Consider the following 20,298-nt stretch of genomic DNA (forward strand, 5'->3'; position numbering starts at 1 on the left):
CTTCTTCTTCCTATATCTTAGCAACACCATGACCACAGGGAGGAGGTGGGCATAAAGGACTTCAAGTTCTTTAGGGGGAAAAAAAGGAGAATTGGTCAGCTTTCTGTGATTCACCTCCAGAAAGAAGTCATTGCAGTGGAAAATTCAGGAGGGAGAGGGAGAGGAATCCAGTGCCTCATCCCAGCCTCTGAGCAGGCCAAGGACACTTCATTCCACCTGGCACATGAGTGTATTTTTGTCCGCCTTTTGCAGTCTTTGAAGAACTTCCTCCTGAATCTATCAGTGTTCTGGTTGCAAGCAATGGAAACCGATGCTGAAAGAATGCTTTGGAAGGATATGGGGGCACACAATGTTGATGGGAGGAAACAAAGAAGGCTTGGAAAGTAGGGAGTAAGAGGGTCTGGAAGCTGGGCAGTCGAATCTGCTTCCATGATCTCCACACATAGCTGCTACCTCAAGAGGCTACTACAAGCAAATTCTAACTGTTCCAATGTCTTTTCACTACTCAGCCAAAGTCAAAGCCAGAATGTATGATTGGCTAAGCCTGCTCACCTGACTGGACTGTGACTGTCAGGATTGACCACAATGGGTTACCTGACTGGGTATTGACTGTTGGGATTAGCCAAACCAGTCACCTGACTGGACTCTACCTGTCAGGATTGACTGTAATGGGTCACCTGACTGGGAATTGGTTGTTGGGATTGGCCAAACCAGTTACCTGACTGGACTGTCAGGACTCGCCACAATGGGTCACCTGACATTATTGGCTATTGGGATTAGCCAAACCAGTTACCTGACTGGACTCTGTCAGGATTGACCATAATGGGTCACCTGACATTATTGGCTGTTGGGATTGACCAAACCAGTTACCTGACTGAACTCTGTCAGGATTGACCATAATGGGTCACCTGACTGGACCCTGGCTGTTGGGATTGGCCAATCCTGTCACCTCACTCAACTGTGGCTGTCAGGATTGGTCACATTGGTCACCTGACTGGGTCCTGACTATTGGGATTGGTCAAGACAGGTCACCTGACTGACCCAGGCTCTCAGAGTAAGGAGAGGAAGGTCTCTCCCTTGGGCTGAGCAGCAGGTCCTGGAGAAATGTGCCTTGCCATGTTGCCTACAATGGGGGCAACCCCAGATGTACAAAAGTCTGCTGCTGTCCTTGAAGTTTTTTCCCTTGCCTCCTCCCCAGTTTGCCTGTTGGTCCCACCAGGGCAGTGCCATATTGGCAACTTCCCACGTCCTCAACTTACAGTAGACAAGTTGGAAACCTCCCATGGGGGAGGAAGGATGGGAGGATGGGCTCTATTCAAAGCAATATTCTGAAGGAGAAGAGAGCCATTTGGACGGGAATATAGAGCTGGTAAATTTGGCTTGTCTCCCTGCATCAGGGGCAAGATGGATTTTATTCATAAATATTCTCAGTGATCTTGAGCTCCAAGCAGGCTGCAAATAGCTTCTAACGAGTCCCCTTGACCTTCCTTCTACCCACCACCACCATCGCCCTGCCCAGACCCTGCCCCTTTCTTCTCTCCTCTATCACTTCATTTATTAACGGATGAAGAGCAAAGCCCAAAGTCCCTGAACTTTTTGGGGACCCTGGCATCCCTACACCTCAATCAGCTCTTTTACCCAAGTCTCCCATCTTTCTACCTCTCATTCAGAGTCACACTGGGGGCCCTTTCCCTGTAGCCTGGATGACATCCATGTGTCCTCAGCATCACACCTTCCTGGCCCAGCCTTGGGCCCCTAACTTGTTTCCCACAGTCTAAAGCTGAGTCTCCCCACTGCTGCCCAGACCTATCACAGTCTTTCTGTCCTCATTGACTGATGAGAATAATTGGTACCCGTCCTCCAAGGACCCTCTCTGTGTGGATCTGTAGACAACGGGTTTCAAATTGATTTAAAGCCTGTGTCATGCTGGCTTAAAGAAAAATCCCTACAGAAATTAGCCAGTTTAACATTTGGGAGATGCTTAGCAAAACCTGCACTGGGTAATTACAAAGGAGGTGCCATTTCCCCTCAAGGATGGAGGGAACGCACAGCAGGGTAAAGCAGTGTCCCTACTCTAAATTGCCCAAGGACGCCAGGGCATCACTGCCACTGCTCTCTGAGTCCATCTCTTCTGAGACGGGATGAAACTGGCTTAACTGATGATTTGTTCATTTGTTCACTCACACCTTCATCCATCAAGCCAGATGAGTGCCAGGCTTGCATTTCAGTCCAGGCCCTCATCATCTGTTGCCTGAATCACTTTACCAGTTGCCTAAATGATCTTCCTGTGTCCAGTCTCTTCCTCATTCAGCCTACCCCCCGTGGGGCCACCAGGGCAATCTTCCCCCAGCATGAAGCTAAACAAGTCATTCTCCCAAAGAAACCCTGTAATGTGCTTCCCATTACCTATAAGCTACAGGTCGTCACTCTGAAGCAAGGCAGGAAAAGCTGGTCTCTTCCTGGCTGCTGCTGAGGTCTCTGGCCCATCTCCCTAACTCCCCAGCACTTCGATGCCATGACTTTGCCACACTGATGTTTCATAGGCCAGCGCATGCTGTTCCCACTCCCTGGAACCGCTGGCAAGTTGACTTTCCTCCCAGCACCCTGCCAGGCATCCCCACTTTCACAGGGCCTCCTTCAGGAGGGATCATCCCCATCTCCTCAGTATGATTTCTGTACCTTCCGATACCTTTGGTTCTCACATACGTGGTCACTGTTAACTTATGTGGTAATATGGCTTGGCTGTGTCCCCACCCAAATCTCATCTTGAATTATAACTCCCATAATTCTCATGTGTTGTGGGAGGGACTCAGTGGAGATCACTGAATCATGGGGGCAGTTTCCCCTGCACTGTTCTCATGGTAGTGAATAAGTCTCGTGAGATCTGATTGTTTTATAAGGGTTTTCCCCTTTCGCTTGGCTCTCATTCTCTCTTGCCTGCCACCATGTAAGACATGCCTTTCACCTTCCGCCATGATTGTGAGGCCTCCCCAGCCACATGGAACTGTTAGTCCATTAAACCTCTCTTTCTTTATAAATTACCCATCCTCATGTATGTCTTTATCAACAGCATGAAAACTAACACATGGAAAACCCTTGACATATCTGAGGGCAAATAGAGGCAAGACCCAGTCACAGCACAGTGCCTAGATCAAGGCCGATAACCATGGTGAACCCCAAGCAGCACACTGGAGACTGAGGAACTGAATAGACACACCCCTGCCCTCAAGAGGCTTACCTTCTAATGGGACACTGGCCCTTTTGCTGTGTTGCCTTCCAATTAACCAAGTGGCCATGGTGAGTGACATTTTTGTCAGCTGTTGACCAACATTTATCTATTCAGTACTGGCTACGTACAGTGGCTCATGCCTGTGATCCCAACACTTTGAGAAGCCAAGACAGGACGATCATTTGAGGCCAGGAATTTGAGACCAACTTGGGCAATATAGTGAGATCAGGCATGGTGGTGCCTGCCTGTAATCCTAGCTGCTTAGGAGGCTGAGAGAGGAGGATCACTTGAGCCCAGGAATTTGATGCTGCAAGTGAGCTGTGATTGCACCACTGCACTCTGGCCTGGGCGACACGGCAAGACCCTGTCTCTAAAAAAAAAATAAAATTAAACATTTATTTACTCAGTACTTATTTTTACGTGGGGACTTTGTTAGGCATTTTAGATCCATCACTTTATTTAATCCAGTGGTTCTCAGTGTCACCTGGGAATTTGTTAGAAATGCACAGTCTTGCTTTTTTGTTTTTGCTTTTTGAGACGGAATTTCGCTCTTGTTGCCCAGGCTAGAGTGCAGTGGCACGATCTCAGTTCACCACAACCTCTGCCTCCCGCGTTCAAGTGATTCTCCTGCCTTAGTCTCCTGAGTAGCTGGGATTATAGGCATGTACCACCATGCCTGGCTAATTTTGTATTTTTAGTAGAGACAGGGTTTCTCCATGATGGTCAGGCTGTTCTCACCTCAGATGATCACCTCAGGTGATCCGCCCGTCTTGGCCTCTCAAAGTGCTGAGATTACAGGTGTGAGCCACTGCTTCCAGCCAAGAAATGCACAGTCTTAAGGCTCTCCCCAGAGCCACTAATTTAGAGACCGGGGGTGGGCCCAGCCAGCTGCATTCAACAAGGTGATACTGATGCTCATTCAAGCACAAAGCCACCCTAGGGGAATTATCCCAATGTACAGGGGAGGACACTGAGGCTTAGCCAGGTTAAGTAACTCACCCAGGATCCCACACTGAGGCCACATCTTGATTGGAGAGTGTGGTAGGCTGAAAAATAGCTCCCTCTGCAAAAGATAGCCACATTGAATCCCTGGGACTTTTGAAAGGACTTCATTTGGAAAAAGGTTCTTTGTAGACATAATGAAGGATCTTGAGGTGGGATTATCCTGGATTATCTGAGTGGACCCTGAATGCCAGCATGAGTGTCCTTATAAGAAGGCAGAAGGCATTCAACACCCAGAGAAGAGAAGGAAGCACTGTGACTGCAGGGGTAGACATGGGAGTGGTGCTGCCACAAGCCAAGGGTTACTGGTAGGCCCCAGAAGCTGGAAGGGGCAGAGGAGGATTCTTCCCTAGAGCCTCTGGAGGGCGTGTGCTCCTGCCAACACTTGGATTTCAGACTTCTGGTCCCCAGAACTGTGAGAGAATGAATTTCTGTGGTTTGGAGCCTCCCAGTTTCTGGTAATTTGTTACAGCAGACCCCGGAAACTAATATAGAAAGTCATAAAAGGCTGGTGCTGCTGTTGGAAATGTGATCAGATTCCCATGCCAAGAGGACAAGATGCTTGGCGATAGTCCTGTGGGACCAGCCTTTCTCTCTGGCATCTTTTCAGCCTCGAGGGAGAGAGTCTGCCTGTTTCTGCGAGAGAGGCAGTCCCCTGAGGACAGGGAGTGGGTCCTGCTTGTCACTTTATCCCCAGGCTTGTTAAGTGGTTCATCGAATGAAGATTTTCACTGTGAGGTTTAAACCGCAAGAGGTGGCTGGGATATTGGAGCTAGCTCCTTTGCAGCACTAAGGTTCTCAGGCAGGAAGTTAATCTCCATAGAAGTTTTCTGAGGCCGGAGAAGATGGTGAGTCATTCCCTTTGAGAGATTTCTTATACATGTTCATCTCTGAAGTAGCCAAATGAACAGAAGCATAGACGCACTTCTTACACTGTAATGTGCGTGTGAAGCACCAGGGGATCTTGTTAAAAGGCAGATTCTGATTCTTCTGATTCATTCAGCGGAACTGGGCAGGGCCTGAGAGCCTGCATTTCTAACAGGTCCTCCCCAGGGATGACTGGGCTGCTGGCCCATGGCCCAGCCTCAGAGTCACAAGGGCGCTGACTCTGGAGACAACTCTAAAATCACCTGCTGCAACACCCTCATGCTAAAGAGAAGGAAACTGAGGCCAAGAGGAGGACGTGGCTCACCCAAGGTCACAGAGCTAGAAATCACTATTTGATGCTAATCTAAGTGGCCGCCCTGGCTTGCAGAGGCCAGAAGGAGAATGGAGGACGTTCCCTTTGGGGCATGAGGTTCCCCTGACGACCCTCCTCTGACAACCCTACCCTGGCCGGCTCTGTTGCTCACCCTCCTCTAAATTTTAAAACAAACGTCAGCTGCCAGGCTGATCGATAAGCCTGCTCATCTGTGAGGCTTGAGGCTCTCTCCACAGATGTAATCAGGGCTCCGGAGACGTCCTGGCAGCAGGCATGTGGGGAGGGAGTGCAGCGATACATTTAATCAAGGAACAGATGGGGAGCTGATAGAGTGTGTAGAAAAATCAGGTTTCTGTGATAACATTCTCTTCCCCCACTCAGCCTCCGCATCCCTTGACTTCTCCAACAAGAACTCTCGGTGCCAACTCCAGCCCTGCCCTTTCCAAAGATGTTTTTCGCAGGAACGTTTTTTCCCAGGAACCTCCAGGCCCCTGAAGATGCAGGGGTGGGAGTGGGGTGGGAGCTGCTGCCTGCGGAGCCCTCCTTCCACCAAAGCTTCCTCCATTTGCTCCTTTCTCTGACCAAAGTGGGAGGAGGCCAGGAAGCCGGGGAGCTGATGGTTGAGCACTAAATAGTCCACCCAGAAGGCTTCTGAGATGCTGGCAGCCGCAGACTCCTGGAAGCTTGCAGGGAGGAAATGGAGATCATCTGCCTGTTGAACCCCTTGCTCACTGCCAAGTTCATAGATCTTCAGCCCTCATCACCTCCACAGATGTCTGAGTCCGAGGAGTGGAAGCATCGGGATTCTATAGCAGTGGTTCTCCCTGGGGGTGACTTGACACCTAGGGGACATTTGGCAATATCTGGAGATCTTTCCTGATGGTCACGACTGGGGTTGGGGGATGCTGCTGGCATTGAGTGAGCAGAGCCTGGGATGTTGCTAAACAAGCTATAGTGCCTGGGACAGCCCCCACAACATGATTTATCCCTCCTCAAATGTCAGCAGAGCCCAGCTTGAGAAACCCTGCTCTATGGAAAGAAAGTCAGATCTTTGCAGGGGCTTTACTGAGACCAGGCTGACCTGCCCCTGGGTGGAGTCACCTGGCTTTTTCCCCTTCTATATTCGATCCTCAGACTAGCACATTCACGACCTACCCAGGTCCTCCATACACACACCCCCCAAATGATGTGGCCTCAGAGGGGTCCTGATAGAGTTGAGGGTTGGCTGGGGCAGGATATTTCCTCTGGGGATCTCACATGCTCACAGCAATAGTGCTGTTCACCTTTCAGGTCCTTGTGAAGACAGACTACACCAGGTGTGGAATTTAGTGGGTAGGTAGTAAACAAATAAATGCATGAAGTACTCCTCCCCTCTCACCCCTGCAGGCCCTATCTCTTATTTAATCCCAGGAAATTCACTATAAGCAGGGGTGTGGGGAGGGTTGCTGGGGAGTCCCAGGTACCTGGCCTAGCCCTCCTTCCTCCCTCAGGGCCCCCTCGCTGCCTACTGGCTTCATTCCGTACCAGGCTTATGTGGCAGGTCTGAGGGGTGTGAGGCTGTTTGTGCCATCTCCCGCCCTGATGCCAGGCTCCGTCCCTCCTGGACGGAGGCCTCATAGTGGAGCTACCTGAGAGCAGGCTCCCTGCCTTTGGGGTCACCACTCAGAGCTTGGGGTGACATTTGGAAGCAGCAGCCTGGAGAACACGCTTTTCCCCTCTTGCCCTGATCTCCAGAGTTAAGCTTTGGCCTGGACGTGATGTATTATTAGCAATAATGCAAGCCCCCTTATTTATTACCTTTTAGCAGAGCCCAATGTGCTGAACTCACATCACCAAATCTTCTCGGCCATCCCATGACGATGTCCTATTCCCATTTGACTAATGGAAAAACCAAGTTTTGGAGAGGTTAAGTAACTTCCGCAAGGTCACAGAGCTGGTAAATAAGCAGGACACCCAGGACTCCAACCCTTGACTGGCTCCTAAGGCCATCCTTTTAGTAGCAGGGGCCCCACTGTCACCCTGGTCGCCCCCCGAGTGGTCCATGCACCCCAGTATCGGAAGCTTACCTGGAAGCTTGTTAGAGTCACAGTCACAGAGTCCCAGCTCCACCCTGGAATATGAAATTGGCATCTGTACTTTCATATTAAAGACCCTGGGGATTCAGGGTGCATTAAAGTGACAGTGCTTCAGGACGAGGGCTGCGTTCCTGGAGGGTGGGAGGTGTTGGGGTGAATGGAGGGGGATGAGCAAGTAGAGGCTGTAAGGAACCCAGGGCACTGGGGGCAGGTGCAGAGTTCATCTGGGCCGGTTTGGTCCAGCTTACCAGATGTTTTACTTGCTGACCTCCAGGGCAGGATGACACCTGTGTCTAGCCACATCCCAGCCTTCTCTCTGGCTATTCGAGAATGTTGACTCCCCACTGGAGAAGTTCCCCTGCTTCCAACTCCCTGGACCCCCTCCCCTCCCACTCGTGGAGGCAGCTGGCTGAGTCTGACCTCTACACCCAGACGAGCCCACTCTCCCCTCTGCGAGAACAGACTTCCCCTGGTCCCCACTTCCTGAGCATTTTCCCAACTGCCTCCTCCATTTTTCTTCTGCATCAGCCTCTCTCATTGGAAACACTTTCATCTCCCCTTTGAGCTGGGACTTGGGGCTTCCCCTGAGCCTCTGAGGTATTGTCTTTGTTAATAATTAGAATATAAAAGCACAGCCATTTATCAAAGATACCCAGAAAGCAGTACCTGGACTGAAGTGTAGACAGGTGTGTGTCTGCAAACCCAGATGCAGCCTCGCCCGGCGTGCACCGTTTCTACCCCGCGTGGTCAGAAGGCTGGGAATGTGTTTACAGATGGTCCCTATAATCCCACAGGTGGGTGAGGGGATTCCCATTTTATGTCTGAGGCTTGGAGACGCAAAGGACTCCCTTAAGTTCTATGAGTGTGTGTATAAGTACAGTCAAAAAGAGGCAATGGGCCGGGCATGGTGGCGCACACCTATAATCCCAGCACTTCAGGAGGCCGAGGAGGGCAGATCACAAGGTCAGGAGATCGAGACCATCCTGGCTAACATGGTGAAACCCCATCTCTACTAAAAAAATACAGCAAAAATCAGCCGGGCATAGTGGCAGGAGCCTGTAGTCCCAGCTACCCTGGAGGCTGAGGCAGGAGAATGGCATGAACACGGGAGGTGGAGCTTGCAGTGAGCCGAGATGGCGCCACTGCACTCCAGCCTGGGCGACAGAGTGAGATTCCATCTCAAAAAAAAAGAGGCAACGACTCCAATTAAACAAGTTACTCTCTTACTAATTCTGATCCTCTTCCTCCTTCACCCCACACCACACGCAATGTGCCCAAGACCAGCTGAGAACTCAGACATTCCTCCGGGTGTGTCAGGATCAATGAACACAGAAAGTCCGGGAACACATTTTAATGAAACACGGTGGCTGACAGCGTTCCTACGTAAGCTTTAGGTTTATTGGCACATTTTTAGACGGTAAATAGGTTCAACTCTGAGACAATGAAATGCATCATTTGCCAGGAGGTGACTCCATGTGATGGAAACTGCTAGAACTTGACTGGATCCGGTTGCCACTTTCCCCCTTGGTGACTCAAGGCTGGGATCTTCAAATATTTTTTAAAAGTTGTCCTGTTTAAAACGGAATTGATTTATTCTGAATTGTTTGAAGGTTGTGTTAGGACCAGAAGGCAGAAGCAACAGGGAGAAATTTGGCTTTGTAACCCTTACTAACAGTAATGGCGCACAATTACTGGCCTCGGTGAGCAATGTCTCAGACACGCAGGACCCTCTTCCTCCTACCCCTAAGATTCCACCTTGGTCTACAGGTGAGAGTCTTCCAGGACCTCCTGTGTGACCCAGAGTGTGTGGGGAGAGTCCTCACTCCCTCCTAAAGGAGGAGAATCAGGGCCTAGTTGGGAGAGACCCGACCTCAACTGGGCCATGTCCCAGCCTGATAAACACATTCATGGCCGGGTCAGGCTAGCCTGGAGGCCACTGTCCACCACTCTCTACTCCTGGTGCCAGCTCTCCATTCCACGCATGACGGGGTCTGCAAGGCAGGCAGTAACCCTCTGGGGAACCGATGGGTGAAGTGGTGAGTCCAGAGCCTGCCTGGCGGGCCCAGGTCTCCTCCGGGCTGACTCTAATGTCTGGGTTTGAGAGAGAAGTAGGTAGAAGAATCTGACTTTGGCTCTATGAACATTTTCCACTCCAGCATTTTCAGGGGACCCTGCCCAGTAGAGCAGGGGTCTGCAAATGTTTTCATAAAGGTCTAGATAGTAAATACTTTGGGCTTTGTGCCCCAAACTGTCTCTGTTGCAACCACTCAATGCCATTGTCATGCAAAAGCAGCCACAAACAATATGTAAATGAACGTGAGTGGCCATGTTCTAATAAAGCCTTATTTATAAAAACAGGCCACAGTAGGGTTGGATTTGACCTGTGGGCCAGAGTTTGCCAATCTGCTTGAGAGTTACTGGGCTTCCAAGACTCTGACATGCATTTGGCTCCGTGAGTTCAGAGGGCAAGGTGGGTGAAAGATCAAAGCTCCCCGTCAGGCCTCTGAGCCCAAGCTAAGCCATCATATCCCCAGTGACCTGCATTTAAAAATCCAGATGGCCTGAAGCAACTGAAGATCCACAAAAAAAGTGAAAATAGCCTTAACTGATGACATTCCACCATTGTGATTTATTTCTGCCCCAACCTAACTGATCAATGTACTTTGTAATCTCCCCCAACCTTAGGAAGGTTCTTTATAATCTCCCTCACCCTTAAGAAGGTTCTTTGTAATTCTCCCCACCCTTGAGAATGTACTTTGTGAGATCTGCCCCCTGCCTCCAAAACATTGCTCTTAACTCGACCGCCTATCTCCAAACCTATAAGAACTAATGATAATCCACCACCCTTTGCTGACTCTCTTTTCGGACTCAGTCCGCCTGCACCCAGGTGAAATAAACAGCCTTGTTGCTCACACAAAGCCTGTTTGGGGGTCTCTTCACACGGACACATGAGACACTCCCCATTGTCAATTGGAACCTTGAGGATCACCCATTAACCTGGTAGATCTTCCAAAAGCACCCTGGGGTCCATCCTGTCATCATCCCCATTTTACAGACAAGAAAGTGGAGACTCAGGCTCAGGACCTTGCCCTGGATTCATACTGGTGGTGACATTTGCGTTAGCCACATTACCAGAAGGGGCCCTGATCCAGACCCCCAAGAGAGGGTTCTTGGATCCCGCACAAGAAAATAATTTGGGGCGAGTCCATAAAGTGAAAGCAAGTTGATTCAGAAAGTAAAGGAATAAAAAATGGCTACTCCATAGGCAGAGCAGCCCTGAGCGCCACTGGCTGCCCATTTTTATGGTTATTTCTTGATTATATGCTAAACAAGGGGCGGATTATTCATCAGTTTTCCAGGAAAGGGGTGGGCAATCCCCTGACCTGAGGATTCCTCCCCTTTCTAGACCATGTATGGTAACTTCCTGATGTTGCCACAGCATCTGTAAACTGTCTTGGTGCTGGTGGGAGTGTCTTTTAGCATGCTAATGCATTATAATTAGCATATAATGAGCAGTGAGGACGACCAGAGGTCACTTTCATTGCCTTCTTGGTTTTGGTGGGTTTCAGCTGGCTTCTTTACTGCAATCTGTTTTATACGCAAGGTCCTTATGACCTGTATCTTGTGCTGACCTCCTGTCTCATCCTGTGACTTAGAATGCCTTAACCATAACTGGGGGAATGCAGCCCAGTAAGACTTAGATACCCAACCCCTATTCAAGATGGAGTTGCTCTTGTTCAAACACCTCTGACAGCCACATATAGGGGACTCCAGACCCCCCATTCATGCTGCCAGTGGGATTTGTAATGAGAAAGTAAGTCTCAACAACATGAGTCATTCAGAGGGGCTGCAGCCAGAGAGGGTGTCCCCTTGCTGGCAGCATTTGAGTGAGGGCTGCCTGGCTGGGCATGGGGACCTGATTCCCTCCAAGGCTCCCTCTAGCTCTCTGCTTTCACCAGGACTTGATGGTCTGCTGCTTTGTGAACAGGCTTTCTTCTATTTGTGCTCTCTTCTGAGCATCATTCTATACTCCTTGAGGTTAGGGACACCTTGGTAGTGACCACACCCTGCCCCACACAGCCTGGACCTGGCTGACCAGTGATGGAAGGTGAGTACAGGAGTGCCGTCACCCAGAGTTCACCAAACCTTGGGAGTGAACGACCCAAGATCCCCAAGGTGACCTTGGTCTCTGCCCATCATGCCTGGTAGAGAGCACCTACTTCCAGGAATGGAAGCAGTGAGGGAAGCTTTGTGTTTTTCAAAAGAATAAAGTGCAAATTGGTTGTCTGACTCCAATGCCAAACACCGTGCCCAGCAGGAGATCCCTGCGCAACCTGCCAGTGCTGACAAGGACGAAGCAGTAACAAATGCCATCTCCACAACAATCACATCACAGCGTTCGCAGGCAAGAGTGGGGGCCTGGGCCACACACTGGCTACTGTGTTTCCCTGCAAGTTTCCAAGTCACTGATCACTAGGGATCCCTGCCACTTTACAGATGTGGAAACTGATGCTCTGTCCATGTCATTAGGGCAAGCATCTACCCAGCGCTTGGATCTCCTTTACGGGATTGCAAACCTAGAGTTAGTTCTAGAATCACTTGAGGGGCCAGGGTTCTGTTTTATTTTATTGTATTTTATATTTTAATTTTTATAGACATGGGGTCTCACCTTGTTGCCCAGGCTGGTATTGAACTCCGGGTCTCAATCATTCCACCTTAGCCTCCCAAAGTTCTGGGCTTACAGGCGCGAGCCAGGGTTTTGTCTGGCTTATTCAAGGCTCTATCCAGAGGGCATTGCCCAGCGCTGACACACAGTAGGTGCTCAAAAAACATGCATCTCAGGAACAGGTGGTAACTGGGGGCTGAGAAGGGAGAGTTGGTTGAATCCCACAGCCCAGCACTCGGCCCCTCTTCCCTCCTGCACCCCCAGCCAGGTACAGAGTTACATCTGCTCCGCATCCAGACACCGGATATGCTCTGGGGAGATGGACGGGTGCTTTGTGAGTTAGCGATCTGCCTCCTACAAGACAATAAAAAGGGCTAATGAATTTAAAGCCCACGTAAGGCAGCAGCGAGGTGAACATTACTTGTGTACAAGCCTGCACGGGTCTAGCATTTTCCGACGAAAACATGAGCCACCCTGTGGGAGCTTCTGCTGGGCCAGACTAACTCCAGGTAGCTCCCTGCCGGGCAGTGGCTAATGCCAAAACAGGGCACATGGCTAGAGCAGGTCTCCCTGTATGGGGTTATCTGCCAGAGCACAGAGCTGCAGAGCCGGCCAGCAGCAGGCCAAGGCCTGGGTGACAAGCTGCTCCCAGCGGCTCCTGCCTCCGGCCTCCAGGCCCCGTAGAGTCAGCTGCTGCACCTGGCACTTCATTTACAGATGGACGCTAGCATCTCTCAGAGGTCTTCAGCCCCTGGAAACAGGCTCGGGGGACTGACTGACCCTTAGCATTTGATGTTGGCATCATCTTGGCTTCCACTAAAACCTCAAGTCTGCAGAGGGAAACGGACTTTGCATGAGTCTGGGGTCAAATCTTGACTTAGCCACGCCTTCCCTGCTGTCCCTGGGCAAGTTATTCAGCCTCCAAGTCACAGTGTACTCCTCTACAAAAGAGACAATATATGTCAAGCTCTAAGAAAACTGCCGGGCCAATAACAATCAAGCAAGGAAGCCAGTCTGCTGATATTCTCAGGGATTAATTCTCCAGTCTCAGCACCATCCGCCAGGGAAGAGGGACGGGTATTATAAAGCAAGAAGAAACCCCAGTTTCTGTTCAGCCTGGCAGAGGGGCCAGGTCCTTGTTCTTTCTTCCTGTCTCCTTTCTTTGCACCTCTGACCCCACTGATCCCTCCAGCCTGGCACCAGCTAAAGGCTCAAGGAGAAATATTCAATATGCTCCGAGAAATTTCTGCACCACTACTTGTCTTTCTTTTCAAGGGCATCGTTCCAGAGTGGATTGGATCCAGGACATCTACCCCTGCCTATGTAGAGAGTGGCCTGACCTGAGGTCACAGCCCTCTTGGGCAGCCCTGCATTTCATGACTGAACCTGGTCACGGTGGGGGAGGCTAAAGGCTTGGCTGTTTGGGCCCAGCTTCTACCTCTGTCTAATCCTGTACCCTCCCCCTTCCTACACAAGGTTGATTCCCCATAAATATCATGCACCTGACCTTTGGGTGTTTCTTTCTTTCTTTTTCTGAGACGGAGTCTTGCTGTGTCACCCAGGCTGGAGTGCAGGGGCATGATCTCTGCTCACAGCAACCACCGTCTCTCAGGGTCAAGCAATTTTCCTGCCTCAGCCTCCCGGGTAGCTGGGATTACAGGTGCCCACCATCACACCCAGCTAATTTTTGTATTTTTAGTAGAGACAGGGTTTCACCATGTTAGCTAGGATGGTGTCGAACTCCTGACCTCAGGTGATCCGCCTGCCTTGGCCTCTCAAAGTGCTGGGATTACAGGTATCAGCCACCACGCCCAGCCTGTTGCTATCTGCAGAACCCAACGTAGGACAGCCACCTCCTCCTAGCACAGGTGCCCACTCTGCTGCCCTCCCAGCCCCGCCCTCTGCAGGAACGCCCCATGCAGGACCCCTTCATCTTCACTGTTTCTACCCCTGACACCCCTCAGCTCAGCTCAAATCTTACCTGAAGGCATCCCTCTCTTCTTCTCCCTCTTCCCTTCCAAACATCTTAATTTCCTGCTGCTGGCTGTATGAGGAATTGTTTACCACCATAAACCACAATACAATTCCATAAATATGTTATTTATCCTTCCTATTATTATTCCCCATTATTTATTTCTGAAACTCTATTATTAAATCTGTAAAGTGTTCGGTGATACACTGGCAATGAAAGACACTATATAAAGGCGAGTTTATTATTATTTTTACTCCGTGATTAAAACAAGGAAGAAAAATGAACCATATTAAATCAAACTGGATTTCCTTTTGCCTGCAGGGGCCCCTGCTTTGAGGTGAAGGACGGGCCCCTGGGGCCTGGGCTGGGTGAATGCTCTCTCCTCCATGCTGGCTGCTCTCCCAGCTTCTTTCTCGGCTGCTGTTGGTGACACTAGGGAGAACTGCAGATTTGAAGGAGGCTCCGTCGCCGGACGGAGTTTGTTCTGGGCAAAGCGAAAACGATTCCGTTTGCAATCTTACTTTTTGCCATCAGTCACTGCCAGTGACATGAAGAGGTAATAGAAATGCCCAGGAATCCTGCATTTTATTTCCATTCAGCAGCATTTCTCTTGCAGGGGAAACATAAATTCAGCCGATTTTTGTGCAGATTTTGCAAAATTAGTCTCTTTCCATCTAGCTCTGTGTATATATATATATACACACACGCCATCCAGGGGTGGAGGGCTGGTTCTGCCCTGTGATGAGAGAGAATCTCACATAGAAAAACTCATCCAGGGAGAGATGGAAGGAGGGAAGGAACAGGAGGCCCAGAGGAGAGACACCTGGTCAGCGCACAGGTGGGAGGATTAGGGGCAAGGGCGGGGAGACTCTCTGCATCACCTGGCAACGCCCCCGCCTTTAGTGCAGTGGTTCCCTGGACCAGCAGCATCAGCATCACCCGGGAAGCTGTTAGAAATGCAGTTTCTCAGGCTCCACTTCAGGCCTACTGAATCAGAAACTCTAGAGGTACAACCCAGCAATCTGTTTTAACAAGCTCGAGAGGTGACTCTGATGCCAGAGTTGGAGAACTGCTGCTTAACTGCCTTGCAACTCAAAGGGAGAGCAGGCAGCATCACCTGGGAGCTTCTCAGAAACGCAGAATCTTCAGCTTTCTCAAGACCTGCTGAATCCGAATCAGCATTTTCACAAGTGTCCCAGGGGCTTCCCTCACCCATTAACGTTTAAGGAGCATGGCTTTGGTGTTTTGGCTGCTGGGTTCAGGTCCAGCAGGGCAGGGGTTAGGAAAGAGCTTTTGAGGGTGGGAGCTTTGGCCTGGAGCTCTGGGGTGATAGAGAAATGGGTGGAACATTTAGGGATAAAGGAGCTGGGGCCATTGGAGCTGAGTACCCGGAGGCTAATGAGAAGGGCCCAAACAATCGAATCCAACTCTAACTTTTCGCATGTCAGAGTTAAAGGCAAAAATCATCTCCATGGGCTGAACCGGAGATGTCTGAGTCCTTAGGAGCCAAACTGACATCCTGTCACTGTTGTCAAATCTTTATGACATGCTCACCAAGAGGGAGCACAGTTGAGCACGCGAGGCAACGACTGTGTGACGGCCTTCAGATACTTTTATATACTGTGGGGTGTCACAAAACCAAGCGTACTCACTGCCAAGTTGGGATTTGTTGCTATGGAAACCATTGGACTGAGCATGGAGAGACTGAAGTTTCAGACCTCAGTCCCCACGCTGACCCACCGTGTGGCTCGAGCCAAGTCACCCCACATTTCCATAGCTGGCTCCCACTTTTTAAATGTCTGTTCTGTCCCAGGCATATTCTTTTTTTGTGGCAAGAATATTGAAGATCTACTCTCTTAGCAATTTTCAACAACTTTCAAGTATGGCACACGCTATTACTAACTCTAGCCACCACACTGCATGCTAGGTCCCCAGAACTCATTCATCCTAATGAAAATTTTGAACTCCCCCGGCCCCTGGCAATCACCATGCTACTCTCCACCTCTACGAGGAGGCCTGGGATGTTTTATAACTCACTGTTATCTCTGACAGTGCATTGCATCGTCATTAACAATGCATCGCTTAATCATTACTCTGTTCTGCCTCAGTTTGCGCAGAAAGAATAATGTCCCCCTTGGTTTTTCTTCCCATGTGATCCACAGTTTGTTTTTTATTTTATTTATTTATTTATTTTTAGATGGAGTCTTGCTCTATCACCCAGCCTGGAGAACAGTGGTGTGATAGCTCACTGCAACCTCTGCCTCCCAGGTTCAAGCGATTCTCCTGCCTCAGTCTCTTGAGTAGCTGGGATTACAGGTGCATGCCACCACACCCAGCTAATTTTTGTATTTTTAGTAGAGGCGGGGTTTCACCATGTTGGCCAGGCTGGTCTTGAACTCTTCACTTCAGGCAATCCACCCGTCTCAGCCTCCCAAAGTGCTGTGATGACAGGTGTGAGCCAGTGCGTCCGGCCTCATTTGTTTATCTTAAAAGAAGAACTGATCTTTGCACCTGTACCCTTGCTCATAAACTCCAAACACTTCGCAGTTCAGGCCAGCCTGGACTCAGCCCCCTACAGATGTGACTTTTCGTCACTCAGGACAGCCCTCTACCTGCCGCCCAGCTCACTCCCCTCTGCTGGTGGCCACCCACGCGTGGCGTGTTCACCTGCCCCTTCCACAGAACCATGTCCACCTTGGAGTGTGGTCAGCCTGAAACCACAAGGGCCATGGTCAGGGGAGGCCACCCCTGAGCAGTTTGGGGGAGACTCCGGACTTCGGGACCCCTTGAGCAGCTTCCTGGGAGGAGGCTGAGTGGATCCTCCTTCTTACTGTGAGCTGGAGTCAAAGGCGACCAGGAAAGAGCAGATCTGAGCAAACTACTTCTAGAAGCCTGATCTGAGGACAGATGGACATTTCTTGAAAAGGCCCACAACTCCCCAGTGAGTGGCAGCCACTTCTGTACCCTCCACCCCGAGGAAGGAAAACAGCAGCTGCTGTTCCTGGGGACCAGCCTCGGGCCAGAACCTGCACAGCGCTTTAGAGGCATCCCTCACCCCACTCAGTACTGAGTGTGCACACCTCCCTGAAGCCTCTCCTTGCCTATCCTGATCTCTGCTGGAGTCGCAGGATCTAATGGATGGAAGGCCTCTTACAGACCACGTGGCCTCATTTCACAAAGGAGCAGCTCAACTTGCTGGTACTCAGAGCTGGCTCATGCCACACCTGGGATTAAAACTCAGGCCGTGGGACTTGCTGTTGAGGGATTGTGTCCAAACTAACCACAGGGAGAGGAAGGAGTCACATGCCCCCAGGGAGGCCCTGCTGAGGCACCAGCCACCTGGAGAACTAGCACTTGATGGGGAGATGCAAGCATGCCTTTGTGCACTCACTGATTTGTTTATTCGTCCACCCGTTTGCTCGCTCATTCATGTATTCACCAGCTATTTGTGTCCTGCCACGTGCCGACCACCACTAGGCATGGGAGATATAGTTTGCACGCTAGAAGGGCTAACAGGTGAAATGGCTGCCCTATGCTCAGCCTGACTGACTGCAAGCAAAGCCCAAGGAAGTCAGGATTGCCTGGGGAAAGACCTGATAGCTCCCCGAATGTTTGCCAAATGAATGCATGGCAAAAGAGAAGCCACTGCAAGCATAGAGATCTGTAAATTCTGGGAGGGGGTTTGCTTGATGGGTAAACAGGTGCCCTGAGGTTTGTGCTCTAAATGACCAGCAGTGTGGTCAATCTCTTTAGATGTCAACCCTTTTCAGAAATGAACTTTAATTTCCAAGCATTTGGGCCTCTTGACACCTGAGAGCCAAGTCCCTTCCCATGAACGCGTTCTGTCACCCACCTTACCCTGCAACTCCTCTGCACAACTCTGGGTTCATGCTGGGGGTCATCTATGTCTTCCCTGGAAACATCTCAGTCATCAGCGTTAGTGATGAGTTATGAGGCTGGAGAGCCCTCGGTTTCTCTTGGGACGTATTTCAACCTGGGCAGCTCCTGAACAGGTTTCCCTGCAGCTCCTCTGGTATTTCTCAGTCCCAATTTGCCCCCTCTGCTCCGCCAGGAGGTACAGGGTGCTGGGAATGAAACCTTAGGAAAGAGAATTCTTCCTTGAGTCAAGTCCAACGAGCCTGTCTTTGCACAGGCACCTGATAAATGAAGTGGTCAGCCTTGTAATTAATGTTTCTGGCCTCTGACAAACCCTCTCCTCTTGGAACTGGGGCCTTGCTGGTAACCAGAGAGGTCCTGGGCCTACCCTTCTCTGCTGCTCTGGGAGGGAACTGTTTCTCCCACCTGGGCCTCTTTGGGAAAGGAGCAAGGGAAAAGGGCAAATCTCAACCCCGAAGACTTTATGGAGGAGGTTCCCTTTGCCTCTGAGTCTGCTGTCTTCCATCCACCTCTAAACCATTGCTGTCTCCTTCGTCCCCACCTACTTCTTCTCCACCCTCTTCATACCCCGTCACTTATTAACTCCAACCTGCAAAAATAGCCAAATGATTTCCGAGCCCTGCAAGAGGTAGATAGATAATGACAGAGCGACTTGGTGCGGCGGTAACAAATTGTCCGTATTATAGCACTTTACATCTTGATATCCATTCTCCTCAACGGGCTTATCTGTAAACCGACTGAATTCACACTGGGATGCTAAGAAAATAGCTGTCATATAATAGATGGGGTCTCCCAGAAAATGAACATTTACAAATGGCTGTAGCATTTACTTAAAATGTCATGCCAATTGCTTGCTGTTGTCTTTATGCAATAAGATTGATTTTACTGCTCCTTGGAGTCCTCAGCCTTGATGGGTAGTTTTTAATGCAGCAGGGAGATGCTTTTGCATTTAATTTATAAATATAGCATGCCAAGCCATGGGCTCTTTAAGGTGCAGCCTCGAGAACGGTCCAACCCTCTTTTGCCCAGATCCTCCTCTCCTCTCCTCTCCTCTCCTCTCCTCCTCTTCCTCCCTAGAGGATAAGTTGAACCTGGGCAGGGTCTGAGTTGATCCTATTCATGTATTCAAATGTATGCAGATGTATGCATTTTGTTTAATAAGTTAATTCATTTGCCAGGCCAGGCAGTTAGGGGTTTTCACAGTGTAATTCCCACACTCCATTCTCTCTTTCATACCCGATTATGCCCTGGGGTTTTACTTGCAGAGTTTCTGGAGTTGGAGCCTAATATGAGCTGGGGAGAGGGGCTGCTTGCCTCTTGGAGAAGATGGCTTCGGGGTCTCCCCAGGATAAGACCAAGGGCTCTGCCCGGCCTCCCGGGTATCTAGAAGCCCTGGGAAGTCCAGTGCACCTGGAGAAGTGTGCCCCCTTGAGACCACAAAACAGGACCACTCATTTCTCCCTTATCTGCTGAAAAACTACTTACAACTATCCTTTGACTGGCAGCCCCAGATGGGGAAAGAGAACTCCCTCCCACCCCCAGACCCAATGCCCTGTGTTCCCTGCAGCGTTTTGCATCCTCTTCCTTGAGGAGGTGAAAAGAAAGAGCCGAAGGAGGAAGAGACGGATGAGCTGCCAAGGCTAGACGGAATGGCCCGTTGCTTCTCCCTCCTATCTGCCCTGGGAAGATTTCCCACTGCACCTAGGAGTCTTGATAGAGCCCTTTCCGTCTCTAGAAGCCTGGCCGCGCCTGTGAGGGAACGGCATTTTCATCCAAGGCATTCTCGGTGTGCAGACCTGGATAGGAAGTGGATTTCCTTTGGATGAGGGTTTGTCCTTCAGCCGAGGAGCGGCATCGGCTGCTTGTCATCATTATTGATACTAATAATGCCTCACCGGGGTCCCCCTCTGCAGGACGGCTCGCACATCCATCACGCCACCAGATCCTAGGAAGCAGAGGCGTTGGCATTCTCTCTATCAATCATTTCTTCAGCAGCTATTTATTGAGCACCTACTACGAGCCTGAGGCTGTGTGAGGACCTGGGAACAGATCGGGGGACACAACAGATTTGGTGGCTTCTCTTGAAAGCAGCTCTATTCTGGCAGGGAATGGAGACACATCCATTGGAGCTATGATGGACCGCGTGCCTGCTGCACCTGAGCCTGCAGCAGCAAGGAAGGCTTGAGGGTGGCCTTCCTGGAGGAAGTGCTACGGAAGCCAAGGCCTGAGGGATGCGTAGAAGCTGACAGGCTGGGA

At 50.4% G+C, this 20,298-nt stretch overlaps 1 long non-coding RNA gene across 3 annotated transcripts in view; it reads right to left on the minus strand.

Moving 5' to 3' along the window:
• The window catches only part of LOC105469106 (uncharacterized), a 195,125-nt gene that overhangs the window by 92,552 nt on the left and 82,275 nt on the right, over window positions 1-20,298 (minus strand). Inside the window, exons 3-6 of one of the 3 annotated variants that reach the window (XR_011615995.1) lie at window positions 12,177-12,369; window positions 7,499-7,542; window positions 7,230-7,310; window positions 3,658-6,274 (exon numbers count right to left, since the gene is read on the minus strand). The exons of the other annotated variants lie outside the window; for them this stretch is intronic. This is a non-coding gene — a long non-coding RNA (uncharacterized lncRNA). Of the gene's footprint in view, window positions 1-3,657; window positions 6,275-7,229; window positions 7,311-7,498; window positions 7,543-12,176; window positions 12,370-20,298 lie in introns of those variants that run through there. 3 annotated transcript variants of the gene reach the window in all.

Source organism: Macaca nemestrina, chromosome 17 (genome assembly GCF_043159975.1).
Source record: "Macaca nemestrina isolate mMacNem1 chromosome 17, mMacNem.hap1, whole genome shotgun sequence".
Taxonomy (NCBI): Eukaryota; Metazoa; Chordata; class Mammalia; order Primates; family Cercopithecidae; genus Macaca; species Macaca nemestrina.